General features: G+C 33.3%; 1 protein-coding gene and 1 long non-coding RNA gene across 2 annotated transcripts in view; one reads left to right on the top strand and one right to left on the bottom strand.

Moving 5' to 3' along the window:
- LOC103574595 (doublesex- and mab-3-related transcription factor A2) overlaps positions 1 to 22,791 on the bottom strand; it is a 185,536-nt gene that overhangs the window by 72,873 nt on the left and 89,872 nt on the right. The window lies entirely within an intron of this gene.
- Positions 10,429 to 11,044, top strand: LOC128667292 (uncharacterized). The gene is made up of 3 exons (XR_008403312.1): positions 10,429 to 10,604; positions 10,687 to 10,800; positions 10,872 to 11,044. It is a non-coding gene; the product is annotated as an uncharacterized LOC128667292 (long non-coding RNA).

Here is a 22,791-nt window from a genome sequence, read left to right as displayed (position 1 = left end):
TTTCAACTATCAAAGTTTTTTTTCTAAAGTATTGATGTTTTCTATCGATATTTTTTGGAAACGATATATCGATACTCGATAGTAGGAAACTAAAACTATCGATGTTACGATATTGATATTTTTTTTAATTAGGAATGGGCGATATCTGTCGATATTTCAACTATCGATATTTTTTTTCTAAAGTATCGATGTTTTCTATCGATATTTTTTGGGCAAGATATATCGATACTCAATAATAAAAACTAAAACTATCGATGTTTTTTTTCAATATCCTAGTGTGTGGCATTATAAAGATATGATAGATACTTATACAACTATATCGCGTGCCAAAAGGTAAAAGGGCGCATTGCTACAGGTTAGTAGGGAATTATGCTAAAAGAGCACATGAAAAAATTTTTTTTTGCCATTAGCTTTGAAATTTTTCGAAATGCCAAGATCTGCAAAAAAAAAAATTTTAGCATCTTTAAGCTGAAAGGGCGTACCTCAAGACATACGCCTTTTTAGCTTTTGAAAAGTAGTGCCTAAAGCTAAAAAAAAAAAAAAAAGAAAGAAAATATCAAATTTTTAATTAAATAAAAAATTTTCATAACGATTATGAAAAATAAAAAATTACTGACTTTTTCTTCAATTAGTGTTTTGGATTATGGATCCGTCATAAATCAGAATAATATGAAAAAAAAAAAAATCCAAGCTACTTAATAATAAAAAAATAATTTTTTTTCTACACAGTAAAAAAGAATTTCTTGCCACAAGAAATATTTTGTATTATGAATTGAAGACAAAAATTTTTCTTGGCTCAAGAATTTTTTTCTCGCTTAAAAAATTTTTTTCTTGTTTGAAGAAAATTTTTCCTCACTCCAAGAAAATTTATGATTTCACTTTATGATACAAAAAATTTCTTGGGTCATGTAAAAATTTTTTTGCCCCAAGAAATCCTTTTTTTCTGTGTAGACATATTTTTTACTTTAATATTGAAAGAAAGTATTAGTTGAAATATACCTTTATGACTGCAGCATTTTTTTTTTCATTTTTAGACTTCGGCTAAGCTTTTTAATGAATTTTTCAGAAAAAAAATTTATACGCCCTTTTAGCTTTTGGTCACAAAATTTTCAAATTACTAAAGCTAAAAGGGCGCATAATTAAAGACATACATCCTTTTAGCTTTGGGAAAACAATGTTGGATTTTCAAGCGTAGAAAATGTTTACTAATCAATTGGCGATAAAAAAAAAATTTTTGCGCCCTTTTACCTTTTGGCACGGGATATACTTTTTCACAAACAGCTGCTTACGTATTCGTCTGATTTCGGAGCAGCTCGTCTCGATTCGTGCGAGCTTCGTACAGTCGTACCATATATATACACGTTAAGCGAACGCTCGGCCAAGCTACATGGTAGGCGGAGTGGGGGGTGTGAGGTTTTATTTTCGTTACGGAATTTCTTGATTCGGTTGCCGCGCTTAAAACCCGCGATAAAAGCTATGCAATAGCTTAAAAAATCTCTTCTCAAACATTGTGTAGCAAATTTACTGATCTACAAAAAAGATCTTTTATGATTTTTGCATAAATTCAACCATTCACAAGATATCCGACGTCAAAGTTTGATACAATTCAGAAAACTTGTTTTTGCTCGTTCTGAATTTTATACTATATCAACTAATGAGAATTCATAAATTCTGAATACAGTTATTTGTAGGAAACTGAATGATCTACAAAAAAATTCTCTTATATTTTTTTGATAAATCCATCTGTTTAACAGTTATTAGAGCTCGAAGTCGAGTTATAGTAAATTTCGGGATCTTTTTACTTTTCCGGCGAAACTATCAGATTTATCACAAAATATTATAAGGTCTTTTTTGTTGACAATTCTATTTTCTACAAATTAATATATATAAAGTTATTTCGAATTCCTCATTCTTTTCTAGTTATTTTTATTTTAATGCCAAGCTCTTAAAACCGATCAGAAGACTATTTTTTTATGAGCTTGATAATGATATGAAAATAACTAGAAAACAATGCGAAATTTTAATAAAACTTTGTAGATAATAATTTTTAGGAAATGAAAATGTCTACAAAAAAGACTTCATGATATTTTGTGATAAGTCTGATAGTTTCGCCGGAAAAGTAACAAGATTTCAAAATTTATTATAAATTCGACTTCAACTTCAAATAACTTTAGAACAAATAAATTTATCAAAAAGTGATAGAAAACTTTTTTTGTAGAGCATTTAATTACCTGCCAAAATATGCCTGTTGATTTTTTCCATAATGCATCGTTAGCTAGTTCTAAAAATCAGAAGACGCAAAATAAATTTTTTCCATGTTATTCTTATGGAAAATAGAGAAGTTCGATGCGGAACCCCTTAATGTCAATATTAAGAGCTCTAATTTTCACAGGCGTCTTTTTATATCTAAAAGAAACTTTTGAACCTGTCTTCGAGAAGAAAAAAAAATTCGTTATTTTTTCAATCACCCTAATCTTGATATATAAAATGGTAAATGGTTTCTCACCTGAATATTAGTGTACAAGAGTAATGTTGAACTCTAACAGAAGCAGCTATAATACCAGAAACAGTGACTTGATTAACGTGACCAATACAAGAACTAAAACAGCAGAGAAGTCGATCATTTATACGGGTTTTAATTGGTACAATGACCTACAAGATGAAATCCGTAATCAAGCCACTGTTTCAGGATTCAAAAGATTATTAGTAAGATATGTAAAAGAAAATATTGATGTTTAGAAAATGTATATTTTTTAAACTGTACTTGTTGTTTGTATATTTTAATATTATCTGTGATATATTATTTTTTATTTTTTTTTTTTATAAAATTACGATTGGTAAAATGATAAATATGTGTATTAGAAATAGCCTTGGGCTAATCAATAAATTCTTCTTCTTATTATTATCAATAGGTATGATAGTTTCGTCGGAAAAGTAAAAAGATCTCAAAATTTGACATGAATTCGACTTCAACCTCAAATAACTTTTGAACAAATAGATTTATCAAAAAATAATAAAAAACTTTTTTTGTAGGGCGTTCAGTTACCTACAAAATTGTGTTTGCCAATTATTCCTATGATGCATCGTTAGCTACTTATAAAAATCAGAAGAAGAAAAAAAAATTTTTTCCATGTTATTCTTATGGAAAATAAAAAAGTGCAATGCGGAACCTCTTAATGTGAATATTAAGAGCTCTAATTATCAGTTCTAATTATAGAGCTCTAATATCAAAAATGATTGAAATTCGGATTTTTTACTTCTAAATTTTTTCTTTCTCGTGGCAGCAATAGTTTATAATTCTAAGATTATGTCTTTGCTAAAAATTTCAGCCCAAAATTTAAATATTTAACCAGCACTCAAGAATTTTGAATATCAACGGATAATATGTAACTATAATACTTTGAATTAGTTTTTTTTTTTTTTTCATAGCTCAATTATTGTCATTTACCTAAAATATAACTTTTACATAACCAAAAGTATACAGGACAGTCTTAGACAATAAAATTTGGTAAGTTCTAAATAAGCGAAGAAACCCAAAAAATTGAATAAAAAAATAAAAAAGTATGTAGATAACTTATTACTTCTACTTCTCGGGTTCCATTTTCATTCATTGTGATACAAATTGATGGTGGAAAATCAAGAATCTTTATTGTTAACATTCGAGGGTCGTTCGAAAACGTTCAAAAGACAGCACTCGGAAACAAATTCTTGAGCGAGGCTTAAATATTTAAAGTTTGGGCTTAAATTTTCAGCATAGTCATGATTTCACAAATATGAACTATTGCTAGCACGAGAATAAAATTTAAAATAAAAAATTCAAATTTCAATCATTTTTGATATTTTCAAAATTGGACGATTACCTTCGATGAGTTTGAAGATGAGCCAAATCGGCAAATAAGTTTAGATGTTATGGTTAAATAAAATTTTGTAAACTTCTCAAAAAAAAATTTGTTTACCGATTCAACCAGATGTAACTTTTAAACGGAAAGTGATAGTTTATTCTTGTTTGTACTGATTCATATTTTTACTGATTCTTTCTTCGATATTTTTATTGACAGTGTTTATGATTGATTTCAAGTATAACACGTAGATCTATCATAATTGAAATTTCAACTTAAATTATATAATTTAATTTTATATTAACTATTAATCCTATAGTAAAAAACACAGAATACTTTTTCGTACATAATTTGGTTTTCTTTAACTTCAATTTTCGTAATTCAGCTTACCATTCCGATAATTATTTCAATTTTCTAATTTCAATTCTTCAATTTTTTCATTTAACTTTGCATTTTTTGACAATTTTTTTTTTGTTTCATAACCTTGAGAATTTCTGAGAATGTCTAGAAAAAAATTTATTTTATTATTAATGTTTATTTAAAAGGTTGAAATAATCAAATACAGTCGAGTCTCGTTATTAGTCCGCTCGTTATGAGTCCGTGAACCAGGATTTCCACGGAAGACCTTCCCCCACAACGTGAAAAAAAAATTAATTTCAGAGTCTCGATATGAGTCCGTATATTCATGAAAAGAAATTAAGAGTTTATTTATCATATTAGTCCTATTTACATATAAGAAACATAACACTCAAGTCAAACGGACTCATAACGAGATACTGGAAACAATCACGTACACACTCACACGCTTAAAAAGTAGGGGAAGTTCAACTCACGACTGTCGCCTGCGCTGACAGAGTGGGGGTACACAAATTCTTAGAATTATATTCCCCTACACCCCTTTATGCGGGTTCATAACGAGACTCGACTGTACTGAGAAATCTACTCCCATTTCGGCTGCCGAATGGCCTTTTTTATATTTATTACAAAATTAAATGAAAAATTAGTTGAATTGCTAATATTAGTAATTATCAATAATTGAATTTGCAGCTACCACCATTTATTAAAAACAAAAAAAATAAAATTTTAGTAAAGCTAAATACATCCCTCAAGGAGCTCTAAAACATCATTGTGAATATATTTTCAAGTCCTTCGAGTTCGAATGTACTCTTGCATGCGAATATTTTTTCAAGAGCTTTTCAAGCTCAAATAAGTTACGGTTTATGTTAAAATTTGAAAACTTAAGGACCTAATGAAAATTCGGTTTTTTAAAAATCGGACTGAAACAAATAACTTCCCGAATTTTAAAAAATTTTAAATTTTCTTAGCGGAAAGTTAAAAAGCACATTAATAATAAATAAGATGTTACCTAATAATTAATTAACAATCCGTAATTATCCGAATCGATTCAGTCTTCCTTCTTTCACAGTTACACGCGTCATAATGATTATTCTTCGTTTAACAAATAGAAATGGGTTCACAGCATCGAGAATTTTATAATCTTAATAAATCGGTGAATAAATTAAATGATGAGGAATGACGATAACCGATTGATTGATAATAAAAAAACTAGTTGAAAATAAATAAATATCGTCACCTCATAGCTAACTAACAACCAGTAATTAACAAACAAAGTTCAGATATTAAACCTAAATTACTCAGTAAATAGATCAAATAAAAACTAACATCGTCATACTAGAACATCGCTGCATATCTATCAATCAAATAAATAAAAAATAGAGATTGTTAAATATTTATTGAATAATAAATACACGGGAAAAATTTTTTTCATGAAATTTCATAAAATTTTATGAAATTATATTAATGAAATTTGGTGAAATTCTGTACAATTTTGTAAAGTTTCATAAAATTTTATACAATTATAATAATTTTATAAAAATGTATAGTTTTTATAATTGTTGTCGAGATCCCAAGAAGTTATTTTTATGAAATTTTATATATTTTTATGAAATTTTACGAAGCTTTACAAGATTTTATAAAAGTTTATAAAATTTGAACAATACTTATGAAATTTTATCAGAAACCATGACATAATTCTATAAAATTTCATTAAATTTCGCAACATTTCTTAAAATTCTCTAAAATTTCATAAAATTTTGTGAAATTTCGTGAAAGGCCAAAACTTTGTTTTTCTAAAATTTCATAAAGTTTTGAAGAATTTCATAAATTTTTGTGGAACTCCATAAAATTTTATAAAAATTTATAAAATTTTATGAAAAAATTTTTTCTCAGGTAAATAAAAAAATAACATTTGAATTAGTTCCCCCTCCTCATTAATTCCAAACTCTAATCAGCTCTAAAACTTTATAAACGGCGTCGAACTATCAAAATCAGCTCATTGGTTCAAAAGAAACCATCCCATGCAAGAGCTGCCAGAGTTGAACGAAGGGGCCGTCCTTGGCTTAGCACTGGGGAACCTAACTTTGGCATGTCTATGTTGGCCCATGCTTGGGTCAAGAAAGGTTACTCAATCCTGGCCATTCCAATCATTACCCAAGTCTGGGCGAGGACTGGGTTCTCCTATGTTGGCCATTCAGTGGTGATCCAGGCATGGACCAGGACTGAGTAACCTAGCATTGGCCGTTACAATAATTACCCGGGCTTAAGCTAAGACCGGTTTCTCCTATTTTGGCCATCCAATGGGAACCCACACTTGGGCCAGAACTGGGTAATCTAGCCTTGGCCATTCAATAGAGACCCAGGCTCGAACCAGGACTGAGTAACCTAGCCTTGGCCGTTACAATGATTACCCGAACATAGACCAAGACTGGGTTCTCTTGTCTTGGACATCCAATGGAATCCCACACTTGGGCCAGAACTGGGTAACCTAGCCTTGGCCGACTCAATGATTACCCGAGTTTAAGCCAAGACTAGGTTCTTCTGTCTTGATCATTCAATGGCAACCCAGACTTGGGCCAGAATTGGCTAATCTAAGTTTTTTATTAATTATCCAATCATCTTATTATAATGATTTTTTAAATTAATAATTTTTTATTTTTGAATTAAAATAAGTTTTAATAAATAAATATTTTAACATTCTGATTAAAATTATTTACAATGAATAATTAATAGATTTTTTAGTTCGTTATTATTTGCAATCAACAACCGTAATTTTATAATTTTACTTATAAAAATTAATTCAATTAAGAAATAACTCATGAATTTCTATAATAAATGTTATTTTTAATAATGGTGGCAGAGTAAGATAATTAAGCTGGGTTTTTGATAACTAATCAACTAAATTTAATAAATTTCATTTTTAATAATTATGTAATTATAATATAAATGATACGAAATTATTATTTATTTTTTTCTTAATCGAAAATATTATTTAAATTTCTCTTTATATTTCATGAAACCGAGGGGTTGTAGTAAAATGAATAAGTAGAGCATATAAAAGCTTCAATTCAACATCAGTAGGTTCGTCCAGTAGCCAGCGTTCAGACCCAGCAATCAGAAGGACGACAGTTCGCGCTCAGAGCCCAGCAGAATTTTCACCGAGTTTTTTTTACGTCATTTCCGTCACTTAAATCGTTTAAACGTTAATAATCACAAACTCTAGTACTTAAACATTGATAAGATTTTTTTTTAATTAAATTTATTTATTTTTTCAATGCAAGGGGCAGGTCTGGCAAGCAAGCAAGGGTCAGGGCTGGTAACCAGGCTTGGCACGATGTTATCATTCCAGACTTCTACCAAGGCTGAAACAAGGCTAGCTACAAACTTGGCCCAGAGTTCAACATAGTTGAACCAAGCCTGGGCCAAACCTGGAGCCGTCGTATTCTCCTATCTGGGATTGTCGAAAGAATTGTGAAAAAGTAATTTTTCTAGTAAAATCTAAATTGTTGAATGAGTTGATGGTGTTGTTTTTTTGAACGTTAGTGATTAAAAAATTCCGTCGAATGTCACCTTTAACGTCAAAATCGATTCATAATTTCAAAAAATATTAGTGATTAAAAATAAGAAAAATAACGATTTACTTCATTTCTTTGGAATAACTCGTAATATGATTTATCAAATATTTCAAAAAAAAAAATCTCATGGTAGATGTCCATAAACTGCGTAAAATGCCACTTTAAATGTTAAAATCGGTTTGTTATCCCCAAAGATATTGCTGATATAAATTTTGACAAAACAACAGTTTACTTCAATATTTGTTTTTGTTACAGTTTATTACTTGAATTTTCGCAAGCGAATGTGTGACATTACTATTTTCGATCTTGAAGAGCTCAAAAGTGTCTTGATAATAATGTTTTTGAGCTTCTTGAGCTAGAAAACCGCGGGAAGTTTCAGGGCTAGCTCGAAGGGTCAGGCCGTTTTCAGATTTTTTTTTTTTCAGATTCTATTTTTAAAAGTAAGACCCCTATTGAAAATGGTCCCCTGAGTTCTACAACTTTGATTTGGTTTAGTTTTTTAAGGTTTAAGTAGTAACATACTGCTTGACTATTTAAAATTACTACTTAATTAAGTAAACCTTAAAAAACTACAAGACACTTGTCAAAAAAATGCATCTGTTATTAATTTTTGACTTTCTCCTCAGTAAAATTTACTGAGATTCGGTCTAGGCACGCTGTTGACGAGAATCTCAGTAATATTTACTAATATTTTTTTTCCATGCTAGTATCCGATCAGGGAACTAATACCTGATCTATATAAATAAAATGATAGAGGTCTGCAGTTGTGCGCGCATCTCGGAAAAACTACTGGATAGCTTTCAATTCCGTTTTCTAAGTTTTATTTCTTAGACACTTGGCTATTATCTATAAAAAAATTATAGCGATATTTTTATTTAATATAAAGTTATTAAAAGTTCAAGAAGCAACGATTTTTATAAGCACTACGTGTTCAGTGATATGTGTTTCCTTGCCACGGAGAAGTGGGGCAAGCGGTGTAGCACGCATGCGTAGGAGAGAAGAAGTCTCTTCTAGCTCTGCCTCATAATAAAGTTAGGGCTGACTATTATGGGGCTGGCCGGAATATTAACAATTGACTCTACCCTGTGGTTTTACCACTTGCAACTTTTTTTTTTTTACATAAAAAAGTGCCAGAAAATAGGAATATTTACTGATATTCTAACGGTAATAATGATCATGAAAACAAAATATAGTCACCTACACGCAGAGAAATTTTCAGTAAAAATTATCCAAAAAGTTTGATACTGTGAGGACATGTGGTCAATATTTAAATTTCTCCCATGCACAGGCTAAAATATTCTACTCGATAGCAATTAAATGAAGTAAAATTTTTACTAACAACGTAAAAATTTAGTTACTGGCTAGGTGTCCTTACAGTACCAAACTTTGTGTGTAATTTTTACGCAACAATTCTCTGCGTGTAGCATTACAAAATGTCCAGCGAAGCGGGCGGGTAGCAGTTAGTCATTCATATATTTGTACATCTATATTTACTAAAATTTACTAAATGAATAAACAATGGTTCCGTAAGTAATGGTTGTCGTTGGATATTTTGTCGCGGATATTTAGTCGTGACACCATTCAGGTTCCGTAACACAATATCCAACAACAAAATAACCACGACAATATAACCGCGACAAAATAATCACGCGACGAAATATTCGCGACAAAATAATCACGCGACGAAATATTCGCGACAAAATATCCACGACATATTATCCGAGTGACAAAATAACTGATTGAAAGAATATCCGGATAACTAAAAGTTTAATATATATATATATATATATATATATATATATATATATATATATATATATATTTAAAATAAGGTGAAGCGGGTCTGTATGAAGTTTTATTTGTAACCCAAGTTATTAAATATGATGATAATAATTGTTTATAATAATAACCTTCGCGGCTCTCAGAGATTGTGTGAATAGTTACATTACAAGCGACCGATGAGTAATATTTCACACAACGCCATGTTATACTAGCCTTGTTGATGCTTTATTTAGAAAATAAATATCCGTCAAGAAACAACTGCTGATTATTTTTTGCGACAGTATAAATTGTAATGGCATTATTGCGACATATATCACAACGCCGAATAATAAACAAACAATTGTATAAACACAATATAATTAGTGATAATAAAAAAAATATATATGAAGATTTTATTACTGATATTATAAGCGTCACGATATGTAATAATGAAATAATCAGTACTACCTCACGTACAGATTTCCACCAACGATTATACTAGCAATTTTCAATATATAGGTCTAGACAATATTCTTTTCTAATTTCAACACCAGAGTGCAGACTCATCGCAGCGCGACATATTACAAAAACTTGTGTTTATACCCTAATAGTTATTTTAACTTGAAATTGACGGTAATTTGATGTTGAAATTACCTGAAATTAGCTGGCTAAATTTGCCGTCAATTGGACAGCAATAGTTGAGAATAAAAATTTGCGATTTCTCACAATTTTTGTGTTTGTTATTTGTTTTTTTTTTTTTTTTTTTTTTTTTGTTATTTAGTTATTTGGTCACAGTTATTTTGTCTCACGGTTGTTTTGACTATCGGTTATTTTTTTTTTTTTTTGGTTATTTTGTCGTTAGCTATTTTGTCGCGGATATTTAGCCGTGACACCTAAATAAATAAATACATAAATATAGATATTCAAATACATGGAGTGATCGAGTACTAGTTCCCTGATCGGGTCTTTTTATATACCACCAATTTAATATAGTGGAAACCTAAAACATGCAAACCTTCTCAATATGACAATTTATAGATAAATTGAGAAAAATATAGATAGCCCGAACTAGGTCTATTACCTTAGATGTACATTTTTCTTGACAGAGAGACGTTTTATTCTTTAAATTCTCACCCTAACTTATTTTGCTATAGTGCGCATCCCAGTGAACACACCAACGTAACAGTGATATCACATCTAGAGAACATGTAACGTAACAAAGTCAATGTAAATTTTACATTCTGATTATATAAATTGTAACGTAAATGGTACGTCAAATTTGTAACATAAATGTGACGTTATATTTATATCGCATACTAACATTAGCTTTATATTCTAGATATTACCTCAAAACTACGTAACAAAATCGACTTATAGGTGACATAATCTTGGTGATTCTATTTTATCGTCACATTTACATTACAGCGTAATGTTTCGGATATGTTTATACTGTTACATCACTTTTACATAAAAAATAGTTATGTTTATTTTGCAACAAAAAATTTCATCACATTTATGTAAAAAATTTTACTTTAAAATGATGTACGTATTTCGACGGCATTGTGGTTATGCATAAAAAGTATGTATTTGTAATAATTAATATTTTTACATTTTATTTATGTAAAAAATAATATTTACCATTGAAACGAGCTGAGGTTTATGTCGAATCGATAGAGTAAACGTTTTTATTAATTTATATAAATTTACATGTGTATTTTCATTTGTTTATAAATATATTTATTTTATTATTGGACATTTTCTTTGGTTTTTTAAATTTTTATTGTTATTATTGTTATTGATTAAATTAAACACAATAACGATAAAAATAATTTTAAAATAATTATTTACAAGCAGGCGGAAAAAATTAATAAAGTGTCTGATGTGAGTACATGCAGTTGCTGCACAAGAAATATTTGGTAGTTCAGGAATCCATCGCTAAGATATTCGTGGGCGCGCGAATTGTTCCTCCAAGGATACATGCGATCCATCTTTTATCCCCCAATCGAATGCACATTCGAGGTAACCAGTACAACGGATACATTTTTGTCGTATCGGCTCATGTGGGACGATACTTGAATAAAAACAAAATATTTTAGTATTGAAAAAAATAAACTTTGATATTCGTAGATTATCGATTGATCTGTCAAGCAATAAATACGTATCTATTACACTTATAACATTTAAGTGAGTTCTAGTAGATTACTCGCAGTAAAAGTAGAAATAAGTGAGAGTGGCCCTAATAAGATTCCAGATCCAGATGGGTTTATTACTAATATAAAAGGGAAAAAGAATATTCCAATGGATATTTAAATGGTTAAAAAAAAATTAAAAATACATAAATTTTCAGTGACGGTAAAAATAGCGACGTGAAAGATGAAAGTGATTAGTTAGCCGCGTAGAATGCTACTTCAACTATAAAATTGGTTCATTCGTTCACGAGAAACTATTGTCGAAAAAATTAAAAAAAAATTTTGTTTCAGTTCTCTTGAAATATCTCAAAAACGACTAAATAAATGAATTCTGAAATCTGATCTGCTTTAGAACTCAGTAAAACGCTCCGATTTCCACCATAATCGTCTCAATCAGTCAATTCGTTTGAGAGATATCGTTGGAGAACAAATGGTAAGAAATGTTTTTTTTTTTTTTTTTTCGAAAGCAACGGCATACAAAAGTATTTTCGAGCTCTTCCAACTCAAGGAGCTTGAAGAAAGCGAGAAATTTAGATGATGATTTCACAATTAACAGAACAAAACTTATTCCCTTAATTGTTTAGTAAAACTTTGATCGATTATCACCGAAGAACGGTTTAATAGATCGATTAAAAAATTTACAGGGTTTCAGGGGGTACATAAAGCTAAAAAAATACATGGCAGCATTAGTTTTTTCATCGATATTTACAGAGTAGTGCTTGGTTTACTAAAAGACAAGAAAAACGTTTTTTTTTTGGACTTACTTCCAATGGATGTTAAAAATGAAAAAAACGATTTTTCCAAAAAATGATGAAAGGGTCTTGTAGGGAATTTATGCCAATTTTTAAAGCCGCCTCCGATTCCCCGTTCGATTATTGGTTGCTGAGATATCGGTGATAGAAGCTGTAAAGGATCTCTTTCGTTTGTAGGCTGATATTTCTGCGGCAAATTGTCTTGCAAGGTTTAAAGAAAAACTAAATTAAAGCCAGATAAATTTGCTAAACGACCTATGTATTAGTTTAGATGAAAGAAAATTTCTACGGCCCGTGGGCTCTTTGAAAAAAAAGAAAAATTCGAAAATCTTATGTCTCACGACATTTCTACTGTTCGCGCAACAGCCGTATCTCTAAAATAATTTTGATGAAAATGCGCCGAAATTAGAGATTTGAACCTATAAAACGGTTTTTTAAAAATTTCGATACTATTATTTTTCACAAAGTTTAAGCCTTGCAAGAATCACTAAATAATTTCTAAATTGTTTCTGTTCCTTCAATTTTTTACGTTAGTGTAATTTATTACATGTTGGAATTTTTCCTTTAATGTTAGATGTAAATAAACTGCATTAAATGCCTTTGTAAAGGTGAAAATTGGTTCTTTATATTCAAGGATATTGCTATTTAAAAAAAAAACATCTGAAAAACGATTAACCGTGGGTTGGCCACCTTGGAGACCCTCCACTGCTTCCAAGCTTGGGGAGTTCAAAAACATTAGTCAATAAATGTTCGAACTCTTTGAGCTTGACGATACCTTTGAATGCATCGGTATTTTCAAGCTATTCGAGCTTGTATAAGTGGCATTTCGTACTGATCTCCAAAAATTTGAGAAATTGAAAATAATCAATTAGGATCATTTTCTAAAGTTGCACTCACGATTTTGCTTGATAAGTTCAATGCTCTTGGACAAAAATTGATAGAAATGATAAAAATAAAAAGTTACATGAACTTACAATTAACCTTTTCAGTTTTTGTGTTACGGTTAGAACACAGTAGATTTATGATGATTTTTTTAAAAATTGACAATCGCAACTTAGTTTTGATCTAGAGTTTTGATAGTGGTAAACTCATGTGTTTGTTTCATCGTGGCGCTATCGATATGCAGGCAATATTGAATTATTATATCGTCGTTTCGTGGTCGAAATACTGTAACTCTACTAAAAGTTTATCAGGTTTCTGCAGTTTCAAAACGGAATTCCTACAAGCGATACATCATTGATTTATTTACAATTGACTGGATTCCCATTTAATAGAAATGATGGATCGCTTAAAAATCCATCATATTTCTCCTGTCAATCTACCAGGTTGCTACTATCAATCGACCATATTTCTATCAGGAATCAACGATCTCTCTACTGGCAATCGATCATGTTTCTAGTAGCAAATCCGTATTTCTACTGGCAATCTACCATACTTCTCCTGACAATCGACCGCGACTGTTTACTATTTCAGGTAGTGATCGATATTTATTTGATTTCGTTTGTACAGTGATTCTACTGAATGTATACAGAGTTTCTACGGATTTTATAAAATGATTGGAAAAATATTTAATTGTGGTAATAAAAATGAAAAATTTCAATTATATCTTGTATGTGGTGTAATGCATTGGGAACATCACTTGGACGGATCCATTGATGTTTTTTATTGATGGAAAAATCCCAGTGAGTGCTGGGCTCGAACCCAGACCATTTCGATTCTAAGTATTTGCGACTATCCATTGTGCTGTCCAACGTATGCATCATCTCGTGAAAATAGATACCATGTTAATAAAGATACCAAAAAATAACTGAAGAAATCATAAGCCCGCGATGCCATGATTGACCATGATTTATATTCTTGGTCAGAAAAATAATTAAACCTTATTCAAAAATTATATAATTTTTGTCTAATTAAATAAGACACTGTTACGTTCCCGTAATATATTATCGATTAAATTCAATTATTTATTGTTTATAAATTAATTTTATCCGAAATAACGGAAATCGGTTATGATAAGAGAGTCACCGTGGCTCGTAGGAAGTCTAAATAGATGACGATATATGAGATCCAGGCCACGACGATTCTCTCACAGGGAACCTGAGATGCAGTGACAACATTATGTCAACTCTGTTACTTATTATATTTTTATAACGACTATACAGCCAGTCTTTGGAGAGAGCTCATAGAGCTTGAACTTCTGCTCTACTCTCCGAGCTAACAAACTCCATTAATTTTAAATTAATTCAACCTTATTTTGGGCTGCCATAAGGCAATTCAATACCCTACAACTCCAAGGTTCTTTTGAGCGCTGCTATCGACAGCCAAATAATCCAAAATTATCAATTTTAAATTAGACGCTGATACCGGCTGCCTAATAATATATCCAGTCTAGGGTGATGTCACCTTTATAAATAATATAAAGACCTGGTCGAAAAAAAGTTTAAATCATGAAAATTAAATAAATTAATAATAATTAATAATAAATTAAACATTTATAAAATAATCGACGACCCAACACACCTGGGGTCTATCGATACCCTAACGACGTCAACCTAGTAAATTAAAAATTATTCTGTTCCATAAGTGGAAAAGACAGAATGTAACAGCATACAACCGGTGGGCCTGGCTGGGCTAACTCTTGTCCGGGTCACGGTTACTTATAATTAACTTAATTCATTTAATTTTATAAGCTGGGGTGGGGGGGGGCTCACCTCGTTCCCCGAAATTCGCGCTTATTAATTATTAAAGGAAAGGAATGCCTAGTGGTTTATTCAGTGAAAGATTTGGTTTTGCATTGTCAAAGAGAAAATATTATATTTATTTAACCAAATACCCATTTACAATATGAAAATTTCCCCTATAGAATCAATTAGAATGAAATTTAGTATATAAGTTTTGATATATTAATTTACGCGAGAGAAGACTAAGTATAAATTTAATTTGGCGAAGACGGAATCCCACTTACGTTGTAACTTACTGCATGCTCTATCCTTGTAAGTGTAGGTGAAAATGACCCTCAATATCCGTAGGCAGCAAACGTGGCAGTAACGTTGTAGGCCCAATCTTCTGTGGTAGAAAATTGCAGGAAATGAACAGCAATGGTGTGGTAACACTCACGAATTTTATCGGCACGATTCAATTTTAATTTAACTTTACTAAATGACCACGTGTAGAAATTTGAATAGAAATGTGGTGAATTAAAACGTTCTTCAAATAAATAATTTATAAAATAATTACTGCGGCTATTAATACCGAACGACCAAACTCAAAGATATAAAATAAATTAAAAAAACTGAACACTGGACTCAATGACTAGATGTGACTAGACTTATCGTTAGGCCAGCTCAAGTAAATTAACATGAGCTCTGGTTGTAGAGTAGGAACCTCGCTAAGCGCCATCAGTACACTACCCTACTGGCCCACTCTGGGTGGTAGCCAGGGCCTAAGTCCCCGAGCAACTGCTTGCTTGCCCTTTTAAAGGAAAATCCTGAGGGCGTGAAACTACCCCACTATTGTCTCAACAGAATTCGATCTAGGGGGACTCTGACATGGCCCCGGGTGACTGATGAGTGTTAATTAACATAGAATTATTCAAATAGATGGCCATAGGGTCAACTGGACTTTGACGCTTGATTTTCAAGTCGATAATCAAAACCGCACTGTTACAAACACCAAAAATTTAATGATGAAAGGTCATCTATGCCCATTAATTTGAACTACAATATGGCCATGCGCAATGCAAAACACTATAAAGTTAGTTAGATCTACTCAATATTCATAGATCTAAGTTATCGATCATTTAGGGCCAGTTTTTCAAACCGGGTTTATTATTACCCGGGCTTAAACTAATCTTGTTAGTACATCTGTACATTAATGATATATAGATGTATCAACTATAATAATTTGAATCCGGATTAAAATCAGACACGGTTTGAAAAACTGGTCCTTAACTCTATGAATAAGACAGTTTTAAAAGTTAGTTACAAATAAGCAAGTAAATTTATTATTATATTGAATTAGGTTATTCGCAGTATGATGTAAACATAAATGTAGATTTATACATTCTTGTAGACATTATGTAGGTTACGCAATGTCAATTTTTTAAGTATAAGTGGCGCACAGTTTTCAGCAGTTTCGCTCGAGGTTTCACTAGTTCGTGCCTAGTTTAAAACTAAGGCAACCCTTGTTTATTTTTATTAAGGTAGACGCCAAATTCTAAGGCCAGCTTTTCAATCTGAAATTCTTAACCCACGATTTAATTTTTGCTAGTATACTATATATTTATTTATAAATGTTTGAGCACTAGTAATATAATTACTTATTAATAAAATCTCGGATTGACAAACTAGCTTCAAATAAACTCGGTTATATTCATAGACCAAGTTATCGATATTACATTCTGTTGTAATAATAAATTTATAAATATATGCCAGGACTAGTTGGTGGTTGGGATTTTGGAAAAATGCGCATATTTAAAAATATGACAATATTTTTATTTGTCACAGCACATTATATAACTGGGTTACAAAATTAAATTGTTGACTTAATTTATCTAATCCTAATAACTGTTTAACTCGTAAGTACATGATAAATTGAATACAAATTTACGTAATGATCTTAATTATTGAATTGAAGTGCGTTGAGATACTTAATTTGAGTTTATGTTGAACACTGAGTTGATCAAAAGAATGTCATGAGAATATGTTGCATGAAATCAGAGGTTACTGAGCGAAGTCAATTATTGAACACTTTAATAATTATTTTTATGAACACCAAACGCGTAAATATTCGAGTACATTGAGTTCTCGAGAAAATTGATTACTTAGTTTAATTGATTTCGATAAGCTTATAGAAAATTAGACTGATTTGAATTCATTTTTAAGCACGTAGTAGCATGATAACAGAGACTACCGAGTGAAAGTACTGCGTGTAGCTGCCAGAAGTGCAACTGCATTTGAATTCCAATGTAGTTGTAATTATGCAGCGCATTTAAAAGTCTGCTTAATATGTTTTGATACTCATATGCTAAGAAACGAAAATATATATGCATAATAAAATACATATTGACGAGAATATACACAATTTATTGAAAATTCTGCATTTATAAATTTATCAAAAATTACTAAAAACGGCGCAAACAAAAATATTAAAATGAAAACTTAAATATTAGGTTCAAAGATTTATCATGAAATGAGTAGAGAATAATGAAAGGGTAATACACAAATAGGTAAATAACAGCTATAATTTATATTTATCTATTATCAACAAATTTAAACACGCGAGAGGTTAAACAGGCATATGACGCCGGTATAGAGACTCGGTCGACTAGCATCACCACGTTCACACATATGAATAGATACATATACATAGTGACCGGGATGTGGTTCTTCGAACTTAATCACTACGACAAATGAATTATCTGACTCCAATTGATTACATTAACAGAGTAATATATCATTAGTTTTATTTAATAAATTATATAATACAAAATAATGCTGGTCGCATTAGATATGTGTTAGCTAGTTGCCCTGTATTCCTCTATTGTACGCGTGTACTGTACTGTGGACTTGTGTGAACTGTTGCTACCGAATATCGTATCCGCGTGGGGGAAAATATTCGGCGATCGATGACGATTGATGATTGACGGACTTGTCCGAAATTATGAATATCAAATAATATAAGTAGTGACGTGGTCGCTACAGTACTTCCCTTCTTAAACAAAAATATAATGCTTATTTACAAATGAAAAATAATAAGAAATATTTACAATGCAAACAAAAATAATAATTTGAGCATCTTTGCTACGTTGTGAAAAAAGGACTAACTAGAGAGAATACAATTAATAATAACAAAAAAATGAATTTAAACGGGTTTAAATTAAAAAAAAAAAAGTGATTTTATGCGTCGTCGGCTACGAAATAGACAGGTTTCGGTCTGTTAATGGAAATCGTCGTATTTGTGCGTTTGTAGTTGACAATAAAATATTTATCGTGACGCGCGACAACTTCGTATAGAGCCTCATACGGAGATGGGAATGATGGTCCAATCTCTGCAACTCGCACCAGTACGTGGGAACAAGTGTAGAGGTCTCTGAAACAGAAAACAGAACGCTGTCCATGACGCGAGGTTTCGGCAGGTGCCAAGTTATTAAAATATGATTTTAAATCACGTAATACACTTTCCGCATTTGCGTGTTTATTTGACGGAACTAGTAGTTCACCTGGTAGACGAATCTTTTTACCGTATACAAGCTCAGCTGGGGTAGCTTGTATGTTCTCTTTCCAGGCAGCTCGTAGACAAAGCAAGACAACTGGTAGCGCGTTATACCAAGTGTCGTCGTGACACCGCAGTACGGCCTTGAGTTGTCGGTGTAGGCGTTCCACCAGTCCATTAGATTGAGGATGATACGGCGTCGTCACCAAATGTGTTATGTCAAATAATTTGCTCAGCGATTGAAACAACGATGATCTGAATTGTCCTCCTTGGTCGGACGTTATTCTGGCTGGTACACCGTATTTTGAGATCCATTCTCTAAACAGCGCGAGTGCGAGAGTATCTGCGTCTCCATTTTTAAGTGCTATGGCTTCTGGAAACCGGGTAAATCTGTCGACGATCGTCAGGCACTTGTTGTAGCCGCGAGATACTGGTAGAGAAACTAGGTTGATGTGGATATGCTCAAAACGTTGCGTCAGCAATTCAAAACGTGCGAGAGGTGAAGATACATTACGATGGATCTTGTATAGCTGGCAGTTTATGCAAGTTTTGGCCCATTCTCGACAATCTTTCTGGATTGATGGCCAGACGTAGCGTTTGCTCACCAGTTTTTGAGATGCTCTGATGCCAGAGTATGCCAGAGAGTGCAGCACATAGAAAACTTTCTTTCGAAGTTTACCAGGAACGTATGGACGTGGTTTACCTGATAAAACATCACAATAAACTGCGGCCGGATGGTCGTTGAAGATAATTTGTTGCCACTGTAATGACGTTGCTGCGTTGCCAAGAAGATCTCGAAGTTCAGGATCGTTCTTCTGAGCGTTTACCAGCTTGTGCGTGGTAATCGGCGTAGAAATGGCTTCAACGCGTGACAGCGTGTCTGCAACGATGTTCTCGTGTCCAGGGATGTGTCTAAAATTACTTGTGAAATGGCCAATAAAGTCTAGGCGACAAAATTGCCACGGTGATGCTCGTTCAGTACGTTGCTGAAAAGAAAAAAGCAATGTTTTATGATCGGTGTAAATTGCAACTTGTTTACCTTCAAAAATATGACGGAAGTGTCTGACAGCTTCATAGATGGTGTGAAGTTCGCGATCGTACGTCGATAATTTTTGAATGGATGGCTATAGTTTTCTGCTGAAGAAAGCAAGTGGTTGCCATTCTCTGTCAACTAGTTGTTGCAGAACTGCACCAATGTCTGTGTTGGATGCGTCCAAGAAAATAAAGAAAATCAGCGACGATCAGCGTTGATCCTTTAACTTTTGGTCCTTCGAGCAGTTTATTCAGCGGTGCGAGGATTTCTGCAGCGTTTCTGATAAATTTCCTGTAGAAATTCATGGTACCTAGAAAACCACGTAATACAGAAATCGTACTAGGAAATTTTAAGTTAGTAATTGCGTCTACCCTGTCGGGCAATGGCTTAATACCTTTGTCGCTGATGTGATGACCTAAAAATTTTATCTCATGCTGGCCCAACACCGATTTGGCTGGGTTGATAACAAGGCCGTAGTCTTGTAAGCGCTGAAATAAAATTCTTAAGTGCTCGAGGTGTTGCTCTTCGTTCTCTGAAGCTACTAGGATGTCGTCGATTTATGGGAAGACAAACGGTAGATCTCGTGTGGCCTCATCGATGAAACTTGAGAAAGTTTGCGCGGCATTTTGAAGTCCAAAGGTCATGTATGGGAATTCGAATAAGCCAAAAGGAGTGATGATGGCTGTCTTTTCGATGTCTTCTTCGTCGACGGAAATTTGGTTGAAGGCTCTAACCAAATCTAGCACTGAAAATACCTTTTTACCGTGCAGCGTAGCGGTAAAATCGTCGAGTCTTCGGACCGGGTAGTTATTGTGTATCGTACGGGCATTGAGTGGTTGATAGTCGCCACATGGTCGCCAATCTCCAGATTTCTTGGGTACAAGATGGAGTGGGGATGCCCAAGGACTGGTCGAAGGACGTGCGATACCCAGTTGAACCATTTTGCGAAATTCGTCCTGCGCAATTTTCAGTTTATTAGGCGCAAGACGTCACGCTTTACACGATACTGGAGCTCCAGGTGTCGTTTTGATATGGTGCACAGTGGAATACTTCTTTGCTGAAGTTATTCCTTCAGGTCGAGTTATAGCCGGGTAGTTTGATAACAGTTTATGGTAAACTGTATCACCTTCAATTAATTTGATGCATTTTGCATCCGAGTGTATTGAATCTACGCGTGTTTGGAGACCAGTGGAGCCGTCATGTAATCGTTTGTGTTTGAAGTCGATTAACAAGTTAAAATGACTTAGAAAATCGGCACCAATAATTAGTTTCGTGACGTCAGCGATGATGAATCTCCACGTAAATTTTCGACGTAAACTGAGGTTTAGTGACAGAGTGATACACCCATATGTTTCAATCAGCGAGCCGTTTGCTGCATGTAGTCGGTATCCTTCTGGCGTAGGCTTGCATTTCATCCGCCCGTATGGATAAACAGAGAGATCTGAACCAGAATCCACGAGGTATTGAGTATTCGTGGTTAGATCGACGACGAAGAGGCAGTTTAAAAATGCGAGAGAGTCGCTTTCCGCCGCTAGTGACTCTCGTTCACGTTTCCCGCAAACTTGCATCCTGGCGTACATATGTACGCGGTTTTAGCAAACTTGGCGTGGTAATAACAGATGCCTGTTTTATCAAGCTTGCGTGGCTTCGAATTGCTTCGGGAGCGTTGGTTTGGTTTTCGAGCTGAAGATCTGCCGCGGTTCTTATTGAAAGCTGATGTCAGAGCTGCAAATTGCCGAGATAGTTCGCTGACTTGTCTCTGCAGTGCCATCGTCTCCTGGAAAGATGATGAGGCTAAAGCGGTGGTGTGAATAACCGGAAACATCTCGTGTAGCTTGTCAGCTGTCGGCTAGCTCATCGATGGTAGCCGTGGTCGGAGAAATGTCAATGGTCGGTGCGAGCGATTTAAGATGGTGGAGGAACTGTGATGGTGATCGGTCACCGATCGCTTCGCCATCTAGAAGCTGACGTAGTTTGGCTTCTTCAGACTTTGAATAATACGCAATGAGCGTTGCTTTCAACTCGGCGGATGGCGTAGTTGTTGGTAGGTTGATGATAAAGGCATCAACCTCACACGCATACTCGATGTCGATGAGAGAAACCGCGTGGCTGGATTTCTCTCTCTCAGTTGCTACGCCGTGGATTGCAAACTGAGCCTCGAGATGCGTAAACCATAAATTCACTCGCTTCGGGTTGAAGTGAGGTGCCTTGAGAGAGTTGAGAATCAATGGCTTGGCATCCACGTAGACTTCATCTTTCCTGCCGTTTGGATTAGACATCGTAAATGTGTGTGAGACACTAACACAAAATTTTAATACCACTGTAAGCGGATTAGTGTCCGTCGAAGCTGACTCACCGTTTAGGAATGTCCGAGACGCTTCGAGTCGCACGAAAATTATCACTGGGTGAAAATTTAACGCGAACGATAATTTTACTCACTGTATTTTACAGCAGAATTCGCTGATCACTTTTATCACAATTTAATTTGCACCCCGATGGTGTCCCTTAAATTATAAACCAGTGCGGCATATGTCCAAAATGCCCCGCAACGCACCAGCCGTGATAAAAGGCTTGCACAACACTTAATTCACGCACTTCACTGTTGCAAAGAACTCACGGAATTAATATGTCGTGATAAGCTATCAGCGTAGACGCGATGTTTTACACTCAACGTGCTATTTGCCACGTGGAAAGTGTGCACGAAATGGCGTCCTTTTGAAAATCACGTCGGGCAGTCACCAATGTAGTGGCAGGGATGTGGTTCTTGGAACTTAATCACTACGATAAATGAATTATCTGACTCCAATTGAGTAATATAATCAATTGGAATCAGATAATATAATAGAGTAATAAATAATTAGTTTTATTTAATAAATTATATAATACAAAATAATGCTGATCGCATTAGATATGTGTTAGCTGGTTGCCATGTATCTCTCTATTGTACGCGTGTACTGTACTGTGTACTTGTGTGAACTGCTGCTACTGAATATCGTATCCACGTGGGGGAAAATATTCGGCAATCGATGACGATCGATGATTAACGGACTTATCCGAAATTATGAATATCGA

This window comes from Microplitis demolitor, chromosome 2, assembly GCF_026212275.2.
Source record: "Microplitis demolitor isolate Queensland-Clemson2020A chromosome 2, iyMicDemo2.1a, whole genome shotgun sequence".
In the NCBI taxonomy this organism is placed as follows: Eukaryota; Metazoa; Arthropoda; class Insecta; order Hymenoptera; family Braconidae; genus Microplitis; species Microplitis demolitor.
The sequence above is the reverse complement of the archived record's forward strand: the minus strand, read 5'-3'. Positions and strand labels throughout refer to the sequence as shown.